The following is a 20929-nucleotide window of genomic DNA, read 5'->3' on the forward strand; positions in this document are numbered from 1 at the left end:
GATAGTAGATAAGAGCTACTTTAGGTGAAAGGAAGGACAACACTCAATACAGGAGAGGTCAGCACAACTGGACTAAACCAAAAGCAAAGAAGTTTCCTGAATAAACTGAATGCTTCAAAGGTTAATGAAACAGGGGCAGGGGTTTGGGGACCATGGTTTCAGGGGACATCTAAGTCAATTGGCATAATAAAATCTATTAAGAAAACATTCTGCATCCCACTTTGAAGTGTGGCGCCTGGGGTCTTAAACGCTAGGAAGCAGCCATCTAAGATGCATCAGTGTGTTTCAACTCGCCTGGATCATAGGAGAATGAAGAATACCAAGCTCACAAGGTAATTATTAGCCCAAGAGACAGAAAGGGCTACATGAACTAGAGACTACATCATCCTGAGACCGGAAGAACTAGATGGTGCCTGGCCAGAACCGATGACTGCCCTGACAGGTAACACAAAAGAGAACCCCTGAGGGAGCGGGAGAGCAGTGGGATGCAGACCCTAAATTCTCATAAAAAGACCAGACTTAATGGTCTGACTGAGACTAGAGGGACCCTGGCGGTCAGGGTCCCCAAACCTTCTGTTGGCCCAGGACAGGAACCATTCCCGAAGCCAACTTTTCAGACATGTATTGGACTGGACAGTGGGTTAGAGAGCAATGCTGATGAGGAGTGAGCTACTGGCACCGTGTGGACACTTGAGACTATGTTGGCATCTCCTGTCTGGAGGGGAGATGGGAGGGTAGAAGGGGTTAGAAGCTGGCAAAATGGTCTCGAGAGGAGAGACTGGAAGGAGGGAGCGGGCTGACTTATGGGGAGAGTAAATTTTTTTTTTAAATGGGAGTATGTAGTAAGGTATATATAAGTTTATATGTGAGAGACTGACTTGGTTTGTAAACTTCACTTAAAGCACAATAAAAATTATTAAAAAAAAGAATAAAAGCAAAGACTAGATATAGACCCCGTTCTCTGACTGCAGCATAATTACGTTAGAAATCAACCAAAAAAGATAACTGACGCCTCAGCATGTTTGGAACTAGAAAAATTTATTTATAAATAACCAGTGGGTCAAAGGAATCTGGGTGGTGGAAACAATTGAGCATTCATCTACTGAGTGAAAGAGTGACAGTTCAACTCACCCAAAGGTGCTTTGGAAGAAAAGCCTGGTAATCTGCTTCGGACAGGTCACAACCATGAAGACTCTATGGAATCCAGTTCTACTCTGCAACACACAGGGTTGTTGTGAATCAGAGTGGACTCCACAGCGGCTGCCAGTGGAAGGGTCAAAGGAGGAGTCATACTTGAAGTTAGAAAAAAAAAGCGTACTTGAAATGAACAACGTTATGGACTGAATTGTGTCCCCCCAAAATCTGTGTCAACTTGGCTAGGCCATGATTCTCAGACTTGTATGATTGTCCACCATTTTGTCATCTAATGTGATTTCCCTATGTGTTGTAAATCCTACTTCTGTGATGTTAATGAGGAAGGATTAGAAGCAGTTATGTTAATGAGGCAAGATTAGGTTGTAATTGAAGCTTATCTCTCTTGAGATATTAAAAAAAAAAAAAACTGAGCAGAGAGAGGGGATCTCCTACCACCAAGAATGAAGAACCAGCATGTCCTTTGGACTTGGGGTTCCGGTGCTGAAAAGCTTCTAGACCAGGTGAAGATTGATGACAAGGACTTTCCCTCAGAGCTGACAGAGAGAGAAAGCCTTCCCCTGGAGCTGGCACACTGTATTCAGACTTCTAGCCTTCTAGACTGTGAGAGAATAAGTTTTTTCCTTGTTAAAGCTATCTGCTTGTGGTATTTCTGTTATAGCAGCACGAGATAGCTAAGATAAACAACTATGTATCAAAACTTGCTAGTATCAGCTAAGCATTCTCTTGTGAGAAATTTATCATTTTACTTTTTTTAAATCAGAAAAGGAGGACTTTAGAATTAATGGAGCCCTAGTAAATTTTTTTTTTTTTTAGTGGTGGAATGGTTAAGAGCTATGGCTGCTAACCGAAAGGTTGGCAATTTGAGTCCTCCAGCCACTCCTTGGACACCCTGTGGGGCAGTTCTACTCTGTCTTATAGGGTTGCTCTGAGTCGGAATCAACTGACAGCAATAGATTTTGGTTTTGGGTTTAGAATTAATGAGGTAAGTATTACCCAAAGAAAATAATGAAAGGAAATATTAAATAATGGAATATAATGAAATAGGAAACAAATATATAATCCATAAAGCCAGAAGTTAGTTCTTTGAAAAAACTAATGAAATAGTAAGCCTCTGGAGAAATTTGACAAGAAAAAAAAGGATAAACATATAATCAGCATCAGGAATGCAAAAGAAGAAATCATTACAGATCTTGTACATATTATAAAGATTGTTTAAAATTTTTGATTCAAGGACAAATATTCCAGAATGTTAAAATTTACCAAAATGGATTCAAGAAGAAACAGGAAATTTGACCATTTCACCACTGTTATTGACATTTAATCAAAATTTTAAAATTTTCTCACCATAGAAAAGTCAAGTCCAGACATTTCTACTAGACTTCAAAGTACAGATAACTTCAGATTCCTTTAGAGATTTGACAGTGGAATACTCAGAATTTTATTTCATGAAGCTGGTTCCTTGATACTGAAAGGATAGTACGAGAAGGGAACATTATAGGCCGTTTTTACCCCTGAATAGCCGTTAATTAGAAAATAGTAAGCTGAATCTAATACACAGGTCCCCAGGCTGCAGAAAATTCCAGTTTCCATTTTCAGTTCCATTGTTTGGCCAGCCTCACAATTTGCAACAGAATTCCAGACCCATTGCTTGGTCTTCCTCACCATTTTTGTGTTAAAATTGCAGTTCCTTTGCTTGATCTGCCCCATGAAAATCCCGTGTAGTATGATTAAGAATGTTGCTGTCCTAACTTCTATTTGTCTGAACTCCCTACTTGCAAACCCTTTAGAATAACTTTTATCCCTCACCCTCTCCAAGCAGTCTTGGCAGCAACAGCTCAATTGCTTCCTAAGTGCAAGGAAATAAAGGCATCTTTACACTCTCCCACTTAAGTCTCTCATTTATTGGCTGATACGAGTCACGCAAACACTGGTGGTGTAGTGGTTAAGTGCTACGGCTGCTAACCCAAGGGTCAGCAGTTTGAATCCACCAGGTGCTTCTTGGAAACTCTATGGGGCAGTTCTACTCTGTCCTGTAGGGTGGCTATGAGTTGGAATTGACTCGATGGCACTGGGTTTGGTTTGGTTTTGGATGAGGCAAGCAGAGCAAAACCTGGGGTTTCCACCTGGTAACAAATCCAGCCCTGTACACAAAGGATCGTCATCAAAAAAATCTATTTAGAGTGTGCAAGATTGGTTTAACAGAAAATCTATGAATTTAATTCATATTAATAGAGTAAATGGAGGAAAAATTAAGTGAACATCTCAATAGAGACTGAAAACACATTGAATAAATCCATATCCATTTATGCTTGATAAGCAAAGTAGGAACAAAAGGGACCTTTGTTAACCTGATAATGGATATCTATCCTAACCTTACTATTGACATTGTACTCAGTGGTAAAATATTAAAAATATTTACTTTAGAATTAGAATGCACTTTTAAATATTTTTACTTTTAATAATCAAAACTGTGCTAGAGGTCTTGCTAGTACAGTAAGAAGAGGAAATAAAATGGGAAGGAACAGGCGGCGTTTTGTATTGGCTGAAGCCAGAGGAACAAGATGGTGGCGTTGGCGGAGTGACGGCTTCCTCAGACTGGAGCCGCATCAGGGGTGGCAGCGGTAGCGTCAACCAAATCACCATGTCCCTTTTGCAGCCCCTGACACATGCAGAGAAAGCGAGGCAGCGGCGGCCTCCCAGAAGCAAGTGGCCCAGCCTAGTAACCGCAAGAACCCCCTCACACAGTGTGGCTTGGCACAAAGATGCCTGACCCACGGCGGTCGAGTTACACTAGGCTGGCTGTGTGTCCTGTAACGCTGAGAAAGGGCCTGCATTTTCCATTTCCTGCAGCCCTTTTCCGAAGCCTGCTCCCTGGATCAGCTCCAGAGGCCCCTACCCTCCAGCTTCCTTTCTCAGGATGGCGAGGAGCAGCGGCTCCAAGGCCAAATTCATTGTCGCAGGGAAATATAAACTGGTAGGGAAGATTGGGTCTGGCATCCCCCACATACAGTAGTATGGTCAGAGAAGAAGACTGCAGTGTTAGATATGGGTCTTCTCGGACTCAGCCTCAAGACATCTTCAGTTTCTGTTCCAGAAGGTTCACAGTGAAAACTGTACTTATGTTAACTAACCAGATGATCAGTAGAATTGAATGTGTGCATACAAAGAATTTCATACACATTAAACCAGATAACTTCCTCACAGGTATTGGGCGTCACTGTAATAAGTTATTCCTTACTGATTTTGGTTTGGCAAGAAAGTGCAGAGACAGCAGAACAAGGCAGCACATACCGTACAGAGAAGGTCCAACTCTCACTGCACTGCCCAATATGCTAGCCGTCGCCAAGGTGGCGTGCAATCTGTAGGATATGTTTTGATGTATTTTAATAGGACCAGCCTGCCATGGCAAGGGCTGAAGTCTGCAGCTGCAACAAAGGAACAGAGATATGAAAAGCTTAGTGAAAAGAAGATGTCCACTCCTGTTGGAGTTTAGGGTTTCCTGCAGGATTTGGTATGTATTTAAACAATTGTCTTGGGCTGCGGTTTGAGGAGGCCCCAGATTACATGGGTCTGAGGCAGCTATTCGCATTCTTTCCAGAACCCTGAACCAGTAATATGACTACACATTTGATTGGACAACGTTAAAGCAGAAAGCAGCAGAGCAGACAGCCTGTTCCAGTAGGCACGGTCAGTGGCCCAACCCCCCACAGATTTCTAAGCATGACTTGAAGAACAAAAGAAGCAGAGTAGATGATTGGAGCAGCATTTGTTTCTCCCCAAATCTAGAAATTTCGGTTCATATGTACACTAACCAGTGGTTGTGGACAAACATTTACATGGTGTAAAGAACTGAATTCCAGTATAAGCTGGCTCTGGGCAGCACTGGTGATGCTGTATTCTAGTTTTAGTCACTGTGACGGTTAATATTAACTGAGATAGTGAAACATGGTGTCCAGTTTTCTACTGGATTTCTTCCAGTGGAAAAGTTAACTGAATGGTTGACACACAAATTGGAGAAATTGTGCATATGCCTGTTTTTTGTTTTTTGTTAAAACCTTTTATTTTGAACTATACTGCTTTGAGATACTTCAAAAGAACCACATAGTCTTCAGCCACAGTTGTGATGGTTGCAAGTGCTCATCACATTGTGCATTCTTAGGGTTTTTCCATCTCTGTGGTTTGCAAGTTTTTCACTTAAAATGTTCTCAAAATGATTGGCTTCTTGTTTGTAAGCCAGCTGATAACGTTTCCAATTAGAGATTCCAGTGTTGAGCATGTGGAAGACTGCCTGCATACCTGTGCTAGAATATTGTTGTTGTTATTAGGTGCTGTCGAGTTGGTTCCGACTCATAGCAACCCTATGCACAACAGAACGAAACACTGCCCGGTCCTGAGCCATCCTCACAATCGTTGTTATGCTTGAGGTCATTGTCACTGCCACCGTGTCAATCCACCTCATTGAGGGTCTCCCTCTTTTCCGCTGTCCCTGTATTCAGCCAAGCATGATGTCCTTCTCCAGGGACTGATCCTTCCTGACAGCATGTCCAAAGTATGTAAGATGCAGTCTCACCATCCTTGCTTTTAAGGAGCATTCTGGTTGTATGTCTTCTAAGACAGATTTGTTCGTTCCTTTGGCAGTCCGTGGTATATTCAATATTCTTCACCAACACCACAATTCAAAGGCGTCAGTTCTTCTTCGGTCTTCCTTATTCATTGTCCAGCTTTCACATGCGTATGATGTGATTGAAAATACCATGGCTTGGGTCAGGCTCACCTTAGTCTTTAAGGTGACATCTTTGCTCTTCTTTAAAGAGGTCTTTTGCAGCAGATTTACCCAATGCAATGTGTCTTTTGCTTTCTGGACTGCTGCTTCCATGGTTGTTGATTGTGGATCCAAGTTAAATGAAATCCTTGACAACTTCAGTCTTTTCTCCATTTATCATGGTGTTGCTCATTGGTCCAGTTGCAAGGATTTTTGTTTTTTTATGTTGAGGTGTAATCCATACTGAAGGCGGAGGTCTTTGATCTTCATTAGTAAGTACTTCAAGTCCTCTTCAGTTTCAGCAAAGCAAGGTTGTGTCATCTGCATAATGCAGTTTGTTAATGAGTCTTCCTCCAATCCTGACGCCCCATTCTTCATATAGTCCAGCTTCTCGTATTATTTGCTCAGCATACAGATTGAATAGGTATGGTGAAAGAATACAACCGTGACTCACACCTTTCCTGACTTTAAACCAATCAGTATCCCCTCGTTCTGTCCGAACAAGTGCCTCTTGATCTATGTAAAGGTTCCTCATGAGCACGATTAAGTGTTCTGGAATTCCCATTCTTTGCAGTGTTATCCATAGTTTGTTATGATCCACACAGTCGAATGCCTTGCACAGTCAATAAAACACAGGTAAATATCCTTCTGGTATTTTCAGCCAGGATCCGTCTGACATCAGCAGTCATATCTCTGGTTTCATATCCTCTTCTAAAACTGGCCTGAATTTCTGGCAGTTGCCTGTAAATATACTGGTGCAGCCGTTTTTGAATGATCTTCAGCAAACTTTTGCTTGTGTGTGATATTAATGATAAAAAAAAATACTGTTCTATAATTTCCACATTTGGTTGGATCACCTTTCTTGGGAATAGGCATAAATATGGATCTCTTCCAGTCAGTTGGCCAGGAAGCTGTCTTCCATATTTCTTGGCATAGATGAGTGAGCACCTCCAGGGCTGCATCTGTTTGTTGAAACATCTCAATTAATATTCCATCACTTCCTGGAGCCTTGTTTTTTGCCAATGCCTTCAGAGCAGCTTGGACTTCTTCCTTCAGTACCATCGGTTCCTGATCGTATGCCACCTCTTAAAATGGTTTAACGTTGACTAATTCTTTTTGGTGTAATGACTCTGTGTATTCCTTCCATCTTCTTTTGATGCTTCTTGCGTCATTCAGTATTTTCCCCATGGAATCCTTCACTATTGCAACTCAAGGCTTGAATTTTTTCTTCAGTTCTTTCAGCTTGAGAAACGCCGAGCGTGTTCTTCCCTTTTGGTTTTCCATCTCCAGCTCTTTGCACATGTCATTACTTTGTCTTCTCAAGAGGCCCTTTGAAATCTTCTGTTCAATTCTTTTACTTCATCAATTCTTCCTTTTGCTTTAGCTGCTTGATGTTCAGGAGCAAGTTTCAGAGTTTCCTTTGACATCCGTCTTGGTCTTTTCTTTCTTTACTGTCTTTTCAGTGACCTCTTGCTTTCTTCATGGATGATGTCCTTGATGTCATTCCACAACTCGTCTGGTCTTCGGTCACTAGTGTTCAATGCGTCAAATCTATTCTTGAGATGGTCTTTAAATTCAGGTGGTAAAAAAAAAAAATACTCAAGGTCATAATTTGGCTCTCGTGTACTTGCTCTGATTTTCTTCAGTTTCAGCTTGAACTTCTGTATGAGCAATTGATGGTCTGTTCCACAGTCGGCCCCTGGCCTTGTTCTGACTGCTGATATTGAGCTTTTCCATCATCTCTTTCCACAGATGTAGTCAATTTGATTTCTTTGTGTTCCATCTGGCGAGGTCCGTGTGTGTAGTCACTGTTTATGTTGGTGAAAGAAGGTATTTGCAGTGAAGAAGTCGTTGGTCTTGCAAAACTCTATCATTCGATCTCTGGCATTGTTTCTGTCATCAAGGCCATATTTTCCAACTACTGATCCTTCTTCTTTGTTTCCAACTTTCGTGTTCCAATTGCCAGTAATTATCAATGCATCTTGATTGCATGTTTGATAAATTTCAGACTGCAGCAGCTGATAAAATTCTTCTATTCATCTTTGGCCCTAGTGGTTGTTGCATAAATTTGAATAATAGTCGTATTAACTGGTCTTCCTTGTAGGTGTATGGATATTATCCTATCACTGACAGCGTTGTACTTCAGGACGGATCTTGAAACGTTCTTTTTCATGATGAATGCAACACCAATCCTCTTCAAGTTGTTATTCCCAGCATAGTAGACTATATGATTGTCTGATTCAAAATGGCCAATACCAGTCCATTTCAGCTCAGTAATGCCTAGGATATTGATGTTTATGCGTTCCATTTCATTTTTGATGATTTCCAATTTTCCTAGATTCATGCTTTGTAAATTCCAGGTTCTGATTATTAATGGATGTTTGCAGCTGTTTCTTCTCATTTTGAGCCGTGCCACATCAGCGAATGAAGGTCGTGAAAACTTGACTCCATTCACGTCATTCAGGTCTACTCTACTTTGAGGAGGCAGCTCTTTCCCAGTCATCTTTTGAGTGCCTTCCAACCTCGGGGGCTCATCTTCCAGCACTATATCAGACAGTGTTCCACTGCTGTTCATGAGGTCTTCACCGGTTAATGCTTTTCAGAAGAAGACTGCTGGGTCTATCTTCCTAGTCTGTCTTAGTCTGGAAGCTCAGCTGAAACCTGTCCTCCATGGGTGACCCTACTGGTATCTGAATACCGGTGGCATAGCTTCCAGCATCACAGCAACATGCAAGCCCCCACAGAACGACAAACTGAGAGATAGGTGGAGATTTGCTAGAATAACAGCATCTAAAATGAAGACTTAAGAAAAGCTTAGTGACTACTAGATTTTCTTTAGGAATCTGTGTTAATTGTGTATGTTCTTTGTATGAAAGAGAAACACTTATTCGTCACAGAATAGTAGTTACCATCTTACAACTGAACATGTGTGTATGTTGTTTAGGTGAATGTAATTGCTGTAAACATGTATATGATCTGGGATTTTGTTTTTATTTTGAAATGGGAACTTTTTTTGATTAGAAGTTCATTAAAAACTAAAAGCTGTTTCTGTAAGGCAATGAGATTTTTTTTTTTTTAAATCAACAACAAAATGCCTTTCTAACTCACTGTGAAATCAAAATTGCCCCATTTTTAATAGACTCCGTTAAGCCATTTTTTAGGTATACCAAAGCCAAACCAAATCAGTTAACCACTGAGTTGATTCCAACTTGTAACAACCCTATAGGACGGAGTAGAACTGCCCCAAAGGGTTTCCAGGGAACAACTGATTGGTAGATTTGTTGAGTATATTCCTTTGCAACTCATTTTAGATTTAATGTTACAATTTTTTTTTTTTAATTTTGTGTTTTTCTTTTTCTGATCTGAAGGGGAAAGGCATTTTTTCATTTTTTTCCATTTTTAATGACTTTCTGCCATAATGGAAACCCTGGTGGCATAGTGGTTAAGTGCTATGGCTGCTAACCAAAAGGCCAGCAGTTCAAATCCACCAGGCACTCCTTGGAAACTCTATGGTGCAGTTCTACTCTGTCCTATAGAGTCGCTATGAGTTGGAATCGACTCGATGGCAGTGGCAGTGGTTTCTGCCATAATACCTAGTACTGCAGCTGCCAGGACTTGGTATCTTAACTCCTGTGGCCTATGCGTTAATAGCTGGACTGATTTTAATAAGAATAAAACCATTAAAAGGCTTAACGACAAAATAAAGTTTTTCTTTAAAATCCTTATGCAATAGCTATAACCAGATTGACTCTTATCCTTGGAAAACATCACACTGTGTAAGGTTCACATAATTGCTGACCCTCTGTGGCCCCACCCACTTCTGTAGATTATCTCTGCATCGGCTTCGTCTCTGAATCTTATTTCTGAGCTCTTTCTTTTTCACTGACTCAAGAGAAAGAAAACAATATTGAGAATAATTCTTTAAATACTGTAATTTATTCGTTTATAGCATGTTAGAGTAAAAGCAACATGTGTGAAAATGCATTCGGGAGTGTATTATGTAAATGTGAGTATTTTGCTCAATAACCTTGAAAGTATAAATTGATGTTGTTTGGTCAGGTTGTGTCAGGTTTAATTTGTTTTGGTTTTGTTTTTAATTTTTTTGAAAAATTCTTTTGCAATAATTAATGCCATGATTATCACATTATGCAGTTAAGGGATATATTAGTATTGTAACACTGCAGAAATCTTAATGAATATGAACTGTTGGTGGTAGGCGGCTTCTTTGTTTCTTTCCTATTCACCTTTGTCAGTTAAGATATTGGTTTCTTGACTAATAAACCCTTTGATACTTTTAGTGAAAAATTAGTCTTATAAAGCTATTTTTGAGTATCTGTGTAAAATAAAAACGTTTAGCTTTGGTAATAACTTTTCCAAGCTGAACTTCCTCTAGGGAGATATTTTTCAGTGCTTTTAGACTATGTACTTTTTCAGAAATATTTTTGCAACACTTAACTTTTTTATTTTTGCCATATGAAAAGGTTGTGGTGTAGTTGGTCTGTAAATAAGTTTCAGATTTAAAACTGCTGTTAGCTTTGTAAATCAAAATATAGGTGTTTCTGTCCTGGCATATTGTAAATCCTTCTGCAGCTGGAGCTGGCATCCCATTGATCTTTTAGCTACCATTCATTTTCTTCACAGTTCACAAAAGAAGACTGTGCAATTCAGTGAATGCTGTTATTAATCCTATCTGGAGGCGAATCTTATTTTACCAAATTTAAATCATGTTTTTCCACTGAAATGATGATACGCGTTGAAGACACATCATTCTGAAATTGGAAGACCTCACCATTTAAGGTCCACAGTGGCTTACTCAGCTGAACTCTAGGTTACCATTCTTTACTGTGTTCACCCACTATGCGGGGTGGGCGAGGGCAGTTGGTAGTGTTTTTTTTTAATGTTGGGAGATAGCCATTCTAACTACTGTTGAAAGCCTCTCTTTTGGAAAGGTATAAGAAAATAAAAAAGAATATATATGAAAAAAATGGAAAGGAACAAACAAAATAATCACTATTAACAAATGATACTGCTTATTGAGAAAACCCTGTAGAATCTAAAGTGTTAAATAAGAAAATGTAGCAAGGAAGCTGAATGTAAGCGTAATATATAAACCAATAAATACCAGCAAAACAGAAAACTTAATTAAAAATACCTTTTATAAAGCAAGACATCCTATTCATTATTAGGTGCCATTGAGTCGGTTCCAACTCATAGCAACCCTATATAAAACAGAACAAAATACTAAGTGGTCCCGTGCCATCTTCACAATCATTGCTATATTTGAGCTCATTGTTGCAGCCACTGTGTCAATCCATCTTGTTGAGGGTCTTCCTCTTTTTTGCTGACCCTCTGCTTTACGAAGCATGATGTTCATCTCTACCAACTGGTCCCTCCTGATAACATGTCCAAAGTACATGAGATGAAGTCTGTCCATCCTTGCCTCTAATGAGCATTCTGGCTCCAAGACAGATTTGTTCGTTCTTCTTGCAGTTCAATATTCTTCACCAACACTGTAATTAAAAGACATCAATTTGTCTTTGGTCTCCCTTATTCATTGTCCAGCTTTTGCATGTATATGAGGCAAAAGATAGTGTAAAATATGTTAAAATAAATCTAACAAATGATGTGTAAAACCTTTACGAAAATGATACGTTATTGAAAGATTAAAGAAGACTTAAATAAACAGATACATATCCTTTGTTCATAAATTTCTTTAATGGGTAAAAATATTAGTTCTCAAATTGACTTTTAGAATCAATATAATTCTGTTCAAAATGCTAAGAGATTTTCTTGAGGAAGGTGACAAGCAGATAGTAAAATTTTTGTGGAAGAGCAGACAGCCAAAAATAACCAAAACAATTTCAAAGAACAGAATGAAAGGCCTTACTCTATCAAATATTAAGGTTTAGAGAGTTATAATTAAGTACCATAGAATTGGCACAGACATGAAAAAATTGATCAATGGAACAGAATAGAGACCCTTTTTTAAATTTGTGGAACTTTGATGTATAATAGAGATAACATTGTAGATCAGTGAGAAAAGGATGAATAGTTTAATAAATGATACTGAATAATTATAAATTTGAACAAAATCTTGGGTTTCTATCTTAAATCATTTCCCGAATAAAATTCCAGGTAAATTAAAGATGTAATCAGAAAAAACAAAACTTAAAAATTTTAGAGTAAAATACAGTAAAAAAAAAAAAAAATGTGTAAATTACCTGAGGAATGATTTTTCAAGCAAGACACAAAAACTCAGCCCATGAAGGAAAAGATTGACAAATGTGACTTTATTAAGATTATAAAATTTTCTGTTTAACAAAAGTTACCATATAAAAAAGTGAAAAAAGAAAGCACAAATGGGAAAGTATATTTGCAGCACCGTCATATATAACTGATAAAAGATTTGTAACCAAAATACATAAAATTACTATCGAATGTAAGAGAGAAAACGAAGTAAAAAGCATATAGAGTAGAAAGGAAGAAATAAAACTGTCCTTATTTGCAGATGACATGATAGTCTAGGTGGACAATCCCAAGATGCCTAAAAAACACCACCTAGAACTTTAATCAAGTTCGGCAGTGTCTCAGAATACAAGACCAACGTATGCAAATAAATTATATTTCTGTGTCAGTGCCTCATTGAACATGTGTGTGGTGTAATGGGTTTTCAATCCAAAAATGATTGTTTGGGCCTCAGTCTTGCAAGGAATTACTCGGTTTACTATCTGCATAAGGAGCTTACAAATCCACCGAGTAGGACTGGTCAGTTTATGATCCATTTAAGGGGTTAGTTGGTTTACGAATGCCATGCCATGAAATTGGCAAGGAGTGTTTCTATATAAGTGATAAATCTCACAGAGGTTTTTGGTAACCTCTCGATCATCAAAAGCCTAGACATGGGCGCATCCTTTCGGCCTGGGATTCCTGTGCTGAGAACCCCCTAGATCTGAGTGAAAGGTCTATACTGAGCTAGTAACAGTGAGCTAATAACACTGAAAACCAGGGGAAACAGTGACAAATATGGCAGAGCTGAGCAACAGAGAAATGGCAACAGTGGTGCAAGTGGTAGGAACCACAAGACTGACAGATGGTGGCAGTGGGCAGAGTTGGCCCACTGAGAAGATGGCAGCGGTGGGTAAGTCAGCCCTTGAAGCGGAGCTGAACACCTCTGGGCAGGAGATTGCCAGTGAGACAGAGATTTGGACTAACAGTGGCAGAGACGGTGCACATGGCCAGGTGGTTGGGAGAAAGGAAAGGAAGGAAGGTAGAGAAAAAATGCCCCACAGGATCTTACCAGCATGGTGGCACAGACTGGGGAAGCCATGTTCAAGTGGCTCCCCAGCCAAGCTATGTGGCAGAGCCCACCAAAAAGCAGTGGAGATGGCACACGTGGCCAGGTGGTTGGGAGAAAGGAAAGGAGGGAAGGTAGTGAGAGTGAAGAGACCAGGAAAAAAATACCCTGAGGGAGCCCACTGGTGTGGCAGTGCTAACTGCGGAAGCCGTGTGCTAGTGGTTCCCCCGCTGAGTGGTGTGGCGGAAGTCATGCAAAGTGGCACAGATGGCACATGGGGGCAGGTGGTCAGGGGAAAGGCAAGTAAGTAAGGTAGAGAAAGACAAGAAACTAAGGAAAAAAACGCCCCAAGGGAGCTCACTGGCATGGTGGCAAAGACTGGGAAAACTGTGTGCTGGCAGCTCCCCAGATGAGCGGTGTAGCAGAGCTCATCAAAAAGCAATGGGGGCACACATGCCCAGGTGGTCTGGAGAAAGGAAAGAAAGGAAGGTAGAGAGAGAAGAAACTGAGGGGGGGGGGAGCCCCAAGAGAGCCCAACGCCATGGTGGCGTGGACCAGGGACGTGGCTTCCTAGCCGAGTGGTATGGCACAGCCCATCAAGAAACAGCAGAGATGGCACATGGTGCCAGCTCAGCTGCAGAAAGGAAAGGGCAGAGTGAGAGAGAGAGAAGAAACAAAAAGGAGCCAAGTTCACAACAACAATAAAAATGGCACTGAAGGAGCCAGCCAGTGGGGGCAGGATGAATTCAAGCAGCAAGGAGCTGGCTTTTCTCCAGTCAAGTGACTGCGGCCCACTGGAAAGTGGTGAAGGCTGCACAGAGGGAAGAAGTGTGGGGAGTGGGAAGGCATGTATCTCTGATCATCAGGTGCTGTGTCTCCTGCTGGGAGCTCCATGAAATTGTCTTCCCATGCTCCCTGTCTGCTGTTCTTGGTGGCTGAGGGGTCCATGCTGCGTTACCTGGTAAGGGACCTCCACTCCATGGCTGTCTTTGTTGTCTGTTCTCTGTCAGTGTATTATCATTCGGTGCTTGGTTGAGTTCTTTATTCCTTTATTTGATGCTTAGGGTTCCAGGATTGCCGTTTGTATCTGTTTTACTGAGTTTTTCCGGTCTTTGCTGTAGAGGGAAGACATGGTGCTTTTCTCCATAGTGCCATGTTAACTCTGCCTCCTGTGACCAGTGATCTTTGATGTTACTATTCTAATTATTTTGGGGCACCACAAACTGTGCCCATATAACATGGCAAATTTAATTGACAAAGGTTGTGTGTGTTCTGACTGCCTTACCAACTGGCCATCTCCCCATCTCTCTCCCTGTCCTTGGGCCTGTCTATTCCCTGAGAAACAATAATATTGAAACTAGACCAATTAATAACTCTACAGTGGCTTCAAGTGAAAGGAAGAGTTGCATCTCTCTCATTTTAAATCAAAAGCTAGAAATGATTAAGCTTAGTGAGGAAGGCGTGTCAAAAGCTGAGACAGGCTCAAAGTTAGGACTCCGGCACCAAACAGTTTGCCAGGTTGTGAACTCAAGGAAAAATTCTTGAAGGAAATTAAAAGTGCTACTCCAGTGAACACATGAATGATAAGAAGGTGAAACTGCTGTATTGCTGGTATGGAGAAAGTTTTAGTGGTCTGGGTAGAAGATCAAACCAGCCACAACATTCCCTTAAGCCTAAGCCTAATCCAGAGCAAGGCCCTCTCTCTCTTCAATTCTGTGAGGGTTGAGAGAGGTGAGGAAGCTGCAGAAGAAAAATTTGAAGCTAGCAGAGGTTGGTTCATGAAGCTTAAGGAAAGAAGCCGCCTCTGTAACATGGAAGTGCTGACACAGAAGCTGCAGCCAGTTATCCAGAAGACCCAGCTGACGGGTGAAGGCGGCCACACTAAACAGCAGAGTTTCAGTGTAGGTGAAACAGCCTTATGTTGGAAGATGTCATCTAGGACTTTCATGACTAGAGAGGAGAGGCCAATGCCTGGCTTCAGAGCTTCAAAGGACAGGCTGAGATATTTGTTAGGGACTAATGCAGCTGCTGACTTTAAGTTGAAGCCAGTGCTCATTTACCGTTCTGAAAATCCTAGGGCCCTTAAGAATTAATGCTAAGTCTACTCTGCCTGTGCTCTATAAATAGAACAAAGCCTGATGACAGCACATCTGTTTACAACATGGTTTACTGAATATTTTAAGCCCACTCTTGAGACCTACTGCTCAAAAAAAGATTTCTTTCAAAATATTACTGCTGATTGACAATGCAGCTGGTCACCCAAGAGCTCTGATGGAGATATACATGGAGATTAATGTTTTCGTGCCTGCTAACACAACACCATTCAGCAGCCCATGGATCAAGGAGTAATTTCATCTTTCAGGTCTTATTATTTAAGAAGTACATTTTGTAAGGCTGTAGCTGCCATAGATAGTGATTAATGGATCTGGCAAGGTAAATTGAAGACCTTCTGGAAAGGATTCACTATTCTACATCTCATTAAGAACATTCATGATTCATGGGAAGACGTCAAAATATCAATATTAACCGGAGTTTGGAAGTTGATTTCAACCCTACAGGATGACTTTGAGGGATTCAAAGCTTCAGCTGAGGAAGTAACTGCAGATGTGGTGAAAATAGCAAGAGAACTAGAATTAGAAGTAGAGCCTGAAGATGTGACTGAATTACTGCAATCTCATGGCAAAACTTTAACGGATGAGGAGCTGCTTCTTATGGATGAGCAAAGAAAGTGTTTTCTTGAGATGGGATCTACTCCTGGTCAAAATGCTGTGAACATTGTTGAAATGACAAGAAAGGATTTAGAATATTATGTAAACTTAGCCAATGAAGCAGTGGTAAGTTTTGAGAGGACTGACTCCAGTTTTGAAAGAATTTCTGCTGTGGGTTAAATACTATCAGATGACACACGTGCTATAGAGAAATCTTTTTTTTTTTTTTTGAAAGGAAGAGTTGATCAATGTGGCAAACTTTATCGTGTCCTATTTTTTTTTTAATTGTACTTTAGGTAAAAGTTTACAGCTCAAGTTAGTTTCTCATACAAAAATTTATACACAGATTGTTACGTGAGCCTAGTTGCTCTCTCTGTAATGTGAAAGCGTACTCCTCCTTACCACCCCAGATTTCCCATGTCCATTCAACCAACTCCTGTCCCTTTCTGCCTTCTTAACTTGCCTCCGGATAGGAGATGCCCATTTAGTCTCATGTATCTACCAAAACTAAGAAGTACACTCTTCGTGAGTATCATTTTATTATTATAGTCCAGTGTGATCTTTGTCTGAAGAATTGGCTTCAGGAATGGCTTCAGTTCTGAATTAACAGAGTTCGGGGGCCATGTCTTCTGGGGTTCCTCGTGTCTTAGTCAGACTATTAAGTCTGGTCTTCTTAATAAAATTTGAGTTCTGCACCCCACGTTTCTCCTGCCCCACCAGGGACTCTCTGTTGTGTTCCTTGTCAGGGTGGTCATTGGTGGTAGCCGGACACCATCTAGTTCTTCTGGTCTCAGGCTGATGGAATCTCTCATTTATGTGGTCCTGTCTGTTTCTTGGGCTAATATTTTCCTGTGTCTTTGGTGTTTTTCATTCTTCTTTTCTCCGGGTAGGTTGGGACCAATTGCTGCATCTTAGATGGCCACTTGCTAGCTTTTAGTTTTTTTAATAAACTTTCTTATGCCAGTTGTCCTAGATGTCCCCTGAAACCATGGTCCCCAGACCCCTGCCCCAGCTATACTGTCCCTCAAAGTGTTTGATTGTATTCAGGAAACTTCTTAGCTTTTGCTTTAGTCGAGTTGTGCTGACTTCCCTTGTATTATGGGTTGTCCTTCCCTTCACCTAAAGTAATTCTTATCTACTATCTAGTTAGTCAACATGCCTCTCCCTTCCTCCCTCCCCACCCTCGTAACTATCAAAGAGTGTTTTATTCTGTTGAAACCTTTTCTTGAGTTCATATAATAGTGATCTTATACAATATTTGTCTTTTTGTGACTCACTAATTTCACTTAGCGTAATGCCTTCCAGATTTATCCATGTTATGAGGCGTTTGGTGTTCTTTATCATTGCGTAGCATTCCATTGTGTGAATATACCGTAATTTATTTATCCACTCATCTGTTGATGGGCATCTAGGTTGTTTCCATCTTTTTGCTATTGTGAACAGTACTGCAGTGAACACGGGTGTTCATACCTATTCATGTGACGGCTCCTATATCTCTAGGATAAATTCCAAGGAGTGGAATTTCTGGATTGTATGGCACTTCTATTTCTAGCTTTTTAAGGAAGCGCTGAATCGATTTCCAAAGTGGTTGTATCATTTTACATTCCCACCAGCAGTGTGTAAGTGTTCCTGTCTCTTCATGACCTCTCTAAGACTTATTATTTTGTGTTTTTTGGGTTAATGCTAGCCTTGTTGGGGTGAGATAGTATCTCATTGTAGTTTTGATATGCATTTCTCTAATGGCTAACGATGGTGAGCATTTCCTCATGTGAATGTCAGCTACTTGAATGTCTTCTTTGGTGACGTGCCTTTTCATATCCTTTGCCAATTTTTTTAATTGAGTTATTCCTTTTTTTGTTGTTGAGGTTTTACAGTGTCTTATTGATTTTAGAGATTAGACCTTGATTGCCTGTGTCATAGCCAAAAATTTTTTCCCAGTCTGTAGGTTATTTTTTTACTCTTTTGGTGAAGTTTTTGATGAGCATAAGTGTTTGATTTTTAGGAGCTCCCAGTTATCTAGTTTCTCTTCTGGTGTTTATGCATTGTTAGTAATGTCTTGTATTCTGTTTATGCCATTTAATAGGGCTCCTGGCGTTGTACCTATTTTTTCTTCCATGATCTTTATTGTTTTAGATGTTGTATTTAGGTTTTTGATCCATTTTGAGTTGGTTTTGTGCCTGGTGTGAGGTATGGATCTTGTCTGGATATCCAACTATGCCAGCACTGTTTGTTAAAGAGAGTGTCTTTTCCCCATTTAATTGACTTTGGGCCTTTATCAAATGTCAGCTGCTCATATGTGGATGGATTTATGTCTATATTCCCAGTTCAGTTCCATTGGTGTATGTATCTGTTGTTGTACCAGTACCAGGCTGTTTGGACTACCATGGTGGTATAGTAGGTTCTACATCTGCAGAAAGACATGATGGAAAAGCTCAATATTATCAGTCAGAACAAGGCCAGGGGCCAACTGTGGAACAGACCATCAATTGCTCATATGCAAATTCAAGTTGAAACTGAGGAAAATTAGAACAGGCCCACAAGAGCCAAAGTATAACCTTGAGTATATCCCACTTGAATTTAGAGACCATCTCAAGAATAGATTTGATGCGTTGAGCACTAATGACCAAAGTCCAGACGAGTTGTGGAATGACATCAAGGACATCATCCATGAAGAAAGCAAGAGGTCACTGAAAAGACAGGAAAGAAAGAAAAGACCAAGATGGATGTCAGAGGAGACTCTGAAACTTACCCTCGAATGTCAGACAGCTAAAGCAAAAGGAAGGAATGATGAAGTAAAAGAACAGAAGATTTCAAAGGGCTACTCGGGAAGACAAAGTAAAGTATTATAATGATATGTGCAAAGAGCTGGAGAGAGATAGAAAACCAAAAGTGAAGAACACACTTGGCGTTTCTCAAGCTGAAAGAACTGAAGAAAAAATTAAAGCCTTGAGATGCAATAATGAGGGACTCTATGGGGAAAATATTAAATGATGCAGGAATCATCAAAAGAAGATGGAAGGAATACACACGGTCATTATACCAAAAAGAATTTGGTCGACGTTCAACCCTTTCATGAAGTATAGGATATGATCAGAAACCGATGGTACTGAAGGAAGAAACCCAAGCTGCACTGAAAGCATTGGCAAAAAACAAGGCTCCAGGAATTGACAGAATATCAACTAAGATGTTTCAGCAAACGGATGCCGCACTAGAAGTGCTCATTTGTCTATGCCAGGAAATTTGGAAGACAGCTACCTGGCCAACTCACTGGAAGAGATCCATATTTATGTCTATTCCCAAGAAAGGTGATCCAACCCATTGTGGAAATTATCAAACAATATCATTAATATCACATGCAAGTAAAATTTTACTGAAGATTGTTCAAAAGCAGCTGCAGCAGTTTGTTGACAGGGAACTGCCAGAAATTCAGATCAGATTCAGAAGAGGATGTGGAACCAGGGATATCATTGCTGATGTCAGCTGGATCTTGGCTGAAAGCAGAGAATACCAGAAGGATGTTTACTGGATTTCCCGTGTCCATTCAACCAACTCCTGTCCCTTTCTGCCATCTCATCTCACCTACCAACAGGAGCTGTCCATTTAGTCTCATGTATCTAGTAAAACTAAGAAGTATAGTCTTCACATCTTTTGTCTCTTGCTAATATTTTCCTTGTGTCTTTGGTGTTCTTCATTCTCCTTTGCTCCAGGTGGGTTGGGACAAATTAGGGGTAACATTGCGAAGAATGGGAATTCCAGCACACTTAATTGTGGTCATAAGGAACCTGTACATAGATCAAGAGGCAGTTGTTGGGACAGAACAAATGGATACTGCACGGTTTAAAGTCAGGAAAGGTATGCGTCAGGGTCGTATCCTTTCACCATACCTATTCAATCTGTATGCTGAGCAGATAATCCAAAAAGCTGGACTATGTGAAGAAGGACGGGGCATCAGGATTGCTGGAAGACTTATTAACAACCTGCGTTATGCAGATGACAACCTTGCTTGCTGAAAGTGAAGAGGACTTGAAGCGCTAACTGATGAAGATCAAAGACCACAGCCTTCAGTATGGATTGCATCTCAACATAAAACAAAAATCCTCACAACTGGACCAGTAAGCAGCATCATGATAAATGGAGAAAAGATTGAAGTTGTCAAGGATTTCATTTTACTTGGATCCACAATGAACACCCACAGAAGCAGCAGTCAGGAAATCAAAAGACGCATCGCATTGGGCAAATCTGCTGCAAAAGATCTCTTTAAAATGTTGAAAAGCAAAGATGTCACCTGAAGACTAAGGTGTGCCTGATGCAAACAATGGTATTTTCAATCGCATCATATGCATGCAAAAGCTGGACAATGAATAAGGAAGACAGAAGAAGAATTGATGCCTTTCATTTGTGGTGTCGGCAGAGAATATTGACTATACTGTGGACTGCCAAAAGACCACACTAATCTGTCTTGAAAGAAGCACAACCAGAATGCTCCTTAGAAGCAAGGATGGTGAGACTGCCTCTTACATACTTCGGACATGTTTTCGGGAGAAATCAGTCCCTGGAGAAGGACATCATGCTTGGTATAGTACAGGGTCAATAAAGAAAGAAAAAGACCCTCAGCAAGATGGCCTGACACAGTGGCTGCGACAGTGGGCTCTAGTGTAACAGCAGTTGGGATGTGGAGCAGTGTTTTGCTCTGCCGTGTGCAGGGTTGCTGAGGGTCGGAACCAGCTCCGCGGCACCTAACAGCAACAGAGTGAGCTATCGTATTTTGATATATTCATATAATACTAAATAAATTTTTAATACTGAAAGGCAAAAGTTACTGTATGGGGTTTAATCCATCAACGTGGATGAATCTGAAATACCTAATTTTGAGAGAAAAAAGCAAATTACAGAAGAATATATATGGTATAGGAAGTTCAAAGACAAGAAGCAGCCCAGCAATGTATTCTTTATATATATATGTCTGTAAAAATAAATGAGTGATAAACATGGTAGTTCAAATTAGTGGTT

At 40.4% G+C, this 20929-nt stretch overlaps 1 protein-coding gene and 1 pseudogene across 9 annotated transcripts in view; both read left to right on the forward strand.

Annotated features, from left to right (window-relative positions):
* Positions 1–20929, forward strand: part of LMBR1 (limb development membrane protein 1) — a 252588-nt gene that overhangs the window by 136496 nt on the left and 95163 nt on the right. The window lies entirely within an intron of this gene.
* The window catches only part of LOC126064181 (casein kinase I-like), a 30456-nt pseudogene continuing 9527 nt past the window's right edge, over positions 1–20929 (forward strand).

This window comes from Elephas maximus, chromosome 20 (genome assembly GCF_024166365.1).
Source record: "Elephas maximus indicus isolate mEleMax1 chromosome 20, mEleMax1 primary haplotype, whole genome shotgun sequence".
Taxonomy (NCBI): Eukaryota; Metazoa; Chordata; class Mammalia; order Proboscidea; family Elephantidae; genus Elephas; species Elephas maximus.